This window comes from Phyllostomus hastatus, unplaced genomic scaffold (genome assembly GCF_019186645.2).
Source record: "Phyllostomus hastatus isolate PE091 unplaced genomic scaffold, TTU_PhHast_1.1 phas_scaffold_177, whole genome shotgun sequence".
NCBI classification, from domain to species: domain Eukaryota; kingdom Metazoa; phylum Chordata; class Mammalia; order Chiroptera; family Phyllostomidae; genus Phyllostomus; species Phyllostomus hastatus.
In genome coordinates this window covers 1,152,623-1,157,852 of record NW_025334012.1, presented here as the reverse complement: position 1 = coordinate 1,157,852, position 5,230 = coordinate 1,152,623, and positions in this window count along the sequence as shown.

The window sequence follows — 5,230 nt, the reverse complement described above, 5'->3', positions numbered from 1 at the left end:
CTGGCTGGTGTGTGCCTATGTCTTCCCACACCCCCACCCACCCTCTTCACCCAGGTTTTGCTGGGCATTAAGTAGGACGCCCAAGGTGCCAGCCTGTCCACCGAGGGCTGGCGGGCCCGCTCCCTTCCCTGTCCTCGGTCATGCCCTGTCCTTAGAGTCTGGATCCAGACTCTGCCCTCTGCTCCTACCCCCACTTCCCAGCGGCTGGGGTACATCCGGGAGGCTGGTCTTCCTCCCTACAGGAGTCAGGGCAGGATGCTTTGGAAACAATGGAAGGCTCTCACTTTCCCACCAAAGCATCCCTGGGGGCCTGTTGAAAGTAACTTTTTGATAATCTGCTAAAACGTCATGCAAATTTTGAGCTTTATTTTACACTATATTTATATTTACTCTTAGCATTAAAGTGAGGCTTTAAAATTGCCTGCACCAAGGGAAGATACCGTGTTTGAGGACATGTGATATTCCAGAAGACACACCTTATTTATCCCACTAGTCTCCCTGGGACACAAGTCTTAGAGGCTAGAGTTAAGTCACAGAATGGAGGCAGGGGGCAGGAAGGGGCACTACCATTTTTTGAGGGTATGCCTGTCTGCACAGATGTCTCATGTCATCCTAACTACAGCCCAAGAGGTCCTCAACGTCATGCTGAAAGTTTGGGCCACAAAACCAAAGGACACAGGTGGTGGAGCTGAGCCTGGACCTCTGGGCAGTCTGGCTGCTGAGTCCCAACCACAGGCCTGCCAGGGCAGTCAACAGCAAATGGGAGGTCTCAGGCTTCCCAGCCCGGCTCGCAGCTGCCCACTCAGGGCTGAGAGTGGCCTTCAAGGCCTCACCCACCTCCTCTCCCTCGGAAAACCTTGGAGAAAGAACCCCTATGTTAGAACCTAGCAGACTGTATTACAGATAAGCCATCCCTTTGTCTTTGACTCTCTTCAGACATTCATGGAAAAGACTCACCCACCCATTTTACAGATGAGAAAACGTCCAGAGGGGTCTGGAGACTTGGCAAAAATCACATAGCAGATCTGAGCCCAGCCTCCTGGATTCCAACACTGCCCTTTTGGCAAAATACCAAATCAGAATTGGACAGCACCCACCAACGGCTGCCGTGGGTTCCCAGAGGGCTTCTCGGGTCTCACTGCACTTGCTGTCCCGGTCCTTGACTCGCCGGAGTCTGGTGGAGGCGTGGGAGCCCACTGGACTCCGGCAGGCGGAGGAAGCCCGGCCTGTGCGCCGGTACGCGGGGTGCCCGGCAGGTGGCGCTGCGCGGCTGCAGCTGGGACTGGGTGGGGGAGGGGCGGGGCTGGGCGCGGTGGAGGGGCTAAGGGAGCCGGGAAGTGAACAGCCGCACCCCTGCACACGCACACCCTGCCCACCAGTCTGCTTCCCCGCGGTCTCGACATCCAGCCCCCTGCCCTGGCTGGCTCGGCCTTTCTTTGAGATCTCCCCGCCCCCTGCCTGGTCCCCACCCTTTCGAGCGGCACCTCCAGCCCCACCGACCCTCGAGACCGGAGGAGGGGGAGGAGGGGACCTGGGCGCTGGCCCCTGCCCGGCTGGGGCTTGGGACCCGGTGGGCAGCGAAGGCAGAAACCTCGGCCTCTTGGGGGAGGGTGTCTTCTCACTCCCCCCACCCGGGTGGGGAGCTTGGGGAGGGGGCTGGGCAGGGGCGGAAGCGAGCTGGAGCCGTGTTTGTCGCGGCGCTGCCGAGTGGAACAGATGGCTGGGGAAGGGAGAGGGTACGTGGCAGGAGGAGGAGGGGTGCGGGGGCCGGCGGATGAGGAACCAAGAATTTCGACGCCCCGAGTCTCCCGGGAGAAGCCCCCTCCCCATCTCTTCCCAGAAAGAGGGAGGGCAGCAGCACCTGTCTTTTTCCCGGAGAGCGTGGCCTCTGGCCTGTGACAGACCCCACTGTGCAGTCGCTCGCCCCGGGGCGCGCCCCTGACTCCCTAGACCCCCAACCACCTACCCCCGGCGCTGGCCAGGCCGGCGGGGTCAAGGCCGCGGGGAGCGGCTGGGTCGCGTGGGTTAATGGGGCCGCAATCCGGGGGGCGAGGGGGAGGCGGGAAGAGGGCTCCTGAGCTTGGAGCGTGTTCAGGGGTTGTAAATAGCTGTAGGAAATTCAAGTGTTACTGGGAACTTTATGCAGATGAGCTGGGACCTGGGGCTGGGGATAGAGGGAGGAGGTCAGACCCGCGCCGCGCCTGAGCCAGTTCGAGTGCAGGAGTCCAGGGCCCGGACCCGGGAGTGGCAGGTGTGTCTCTGTTCATCCGTGCGTTGAACTTCCAGCGAGGGCGCCGGGACTTGCGGTTGGGAGGTTTCCTCCCTGACACTTCGCCCAGAAACGGAGCGTGGGGCTCTTCCAGGGTCTCCACAGCCCGGGGCCAGAAGTGTAGTCTCTCAGAGGTTCGGCAGGAGGGGGGTGCGCCCCGCGAGTCTGTTTCCTCCGTGGATGCTTATTCTGGGTGTCCCCCATCCCCTTTCTGTGTCTGTGGCCGCTCTGCCTCTCCATTCTCTCTTCCCCATCACTGGTATCACCTCTCCACGCAGGAGTATTGTTTGTAACTTCCCAAGAAGTCTGTCTGTGTGTATGTGTGTGTGTGTGTGTTTGGGGGGGTGGGATCTAACATTTCTTCCTTTGTTCTCTCCTGTATACCCCCACCCCCACCCCGCCATGGACCACCTACATTTGAGGAGATATTTCTGTCTTTAGTGCTTTGTAACCCACCCCCACTTGTTAAGATGCAGTTTCCAGGGCCCCCTTAGAGGTGGGATTCAGCAGGTCTGAGGGGCTCAGGAATCTGTATTTAGCAGCTTCCCACCTCAGGAGTAAAAGGCTCTGGCTCTGTGAAGCACGGTGCAGGGAACTGGCGGGCTGCAAAGACTGGGCACACTTCCTTCGACAGCTCTGCCCCCGACCCCCTATCCTTCCTCCGTGCGACTTCACCTCTGCCCAGAGTGGCCATCTCTGCTTCTGGTGTGACAGGACAAGGCGTGGAGAAGCCGCCAGGAAGGAGGGAAGGAAGGGAGGACAGGAAGTGAGGAGAAAGAAAGAAAGAGTGTGCACCTAGCTCTTGTTTCTCTGAGCAGGGTCTTACCCTTCCTGTCTTGCTGCCTGCTTCCCTGCCCTTGGCCTCAGCTTTGCCATCTTCCTCTCTCACTCCAGCAGCCTTGCTTCTCTTCACATGCCTTCCTCCTCCTCCTCCCAAGTTTCTAACAAGGCTAAAGGATCTTAGCATGAGTACTTTGGATCTTAGCACAGAATGGCAGAGCCAACCAAAGTCCCCACCTCCAAAAGAAAAGGGCAGAGGCACCCCTGGGGTTGGGGAAAAAAAAAAAAAACAGAAGGAGGGAGGCAGGAGGGAAAGATAATGACAGCAAACATGTGGGTCACCTTAGTTAACACGGCAACTCAATTTAGACAGGCACTATTGCCCCCAGGTTACAAATAAAAAAAAAATTGAAAAACACGAGAGATGTTCAGAGAGGTTCAGTAACGTGCCCAAGGTCACACAGTAAATGGGAGAGTAACTAGGTCATTCACCCTTCTGCTTCCCCTGAATCATTTCCCCAGAGGCCGTGGGGTAGCTGTCCCAGGCCTGCCCTCCCTGACCCTCCCCAGGGGCAATGGATGGGGAAGGGCATCATGTACAGAGATGAAAGGAGATGCTCAGGTTTCGGAACATCTGACAGGTCTGGCTGGAAGCATTAAAAATTCATGTAGAAACTTGACCCCAGCTGGACCTTGGGCCTGCCACCTGGACTGTCGCTGGCCTTGTGGCCTCTCCGAGCCTGGTGGGCGAGTTTCCCTTCAGCAGTGCCCTGGGAGCCCCGAGTCTTTGTATTCCATAGGAAAGGGCCTCTCTCTCACGGATCAGGGAGCTTAAGTCAGGAGCCAGTAGCTCAGAAAGCAGCGCTAAGAACCCTCCTCCCACTCCCAGTGTAAGAACCTTAGAGGCTTAAGGGCTTATAAACCTTGTCATCTGGCGTCCTCGTGTTCATCTCCCCAGAGAGATAGATGCTCATCTCGGGTTAGGACGGCTGCAGCCTGGCTGCGATTCACAAGGTGGCCAGTGGGAGGCAGCCTGAGCATTAGCCTGTACCTGTGCCTTGAAGGACAGTGAAAGAATCCCTATGGATAAGGTTAGAGAAACGCACTGTTGGCCTTGGGGAAGGGCTCTGGAGTCTGTCCTCTGAGAAGAATGGGAGAGGGTTCCTAGTTTGGGGGAGTGTGAGGGATTTAAGGGAGAGTTCAAGATAAGTTATAGGTTTCAAGTGCATAATAACAGACAGTCAGCATGGTACAATCATTCTAGCTGGGGTGGAGGCTTAGGGGGTTTGGGACACAGCGATGAGAAAAAAAAAACAAGAAAGACCATTGATACCGGACTCTGAAGGATTGCTGATTCTTTGCTCTGGTGTTTTATCGTTAACCTGTAGGCAACAGGGGGGCAGTGGTAGGTTCCTGTGTGAGAAACCGACATAAATGCAAATTTTGGTGAGTCTGAATCTGGCCACCATGGGCAGGCTGGGTGGGAGGGAGAGACTGAATGTAGGAAAACTGGAGAGGAGGTTAGTGCTATTTTCTCCTGCATTCTAGACATGAGGTAATGAGAAGATGGGGCAGGGAGGTGGCCAGGGGAATGGAAAGGAAGGGATGGACAGGGGCTGGAGAGGGACCCCGGGAGGAGACACAAGGGATTAGAGAAGGGAAGAGCTAATTGCATTTAGCCTAGGTGTTGGGCAGGCAGGAGAATGCAGACTGTGGGCACACCCACAGAATGCGGGAGGTGGATGTTTTGTTTCTGGCATGGCTGGGGAGTCTTGGGCAAGGCCCTTCCCCTTCCTGGGCCTCAGTTTCCCCATCGGAGCATTGGACTGGTTGGCCTTGAAAGTCCCTCCCGTTTCAGGGTGCGTGGCTGAAGGCGGTAAATCTGGGTGGTTTGGAGAGGCTGGGGCACTGTGTGTGTGAGATTTCTATGGGTGGGTGGTCTCTGCGCGGGGTCCTGTTTGAGCGGCGATGTGCGCATGTCAGTCTCAGGGGTGCATCTGCCCCTTGGTGGAACCCGTGGGTGTTGGCAGGCCGGCACGTGCTCTGTGGCTCCGCTTTGTGGGAATGTGTGTGAAAGAGCGTGTGAACGTGGGTGTGCACGTGAGAGGCGTCCGTCGGTCTGTCTGGGCTGGTGGGGGTGGGAGCTGGGGGGAAGTGGCATCGCTGTAGGCTTCTTCCTGA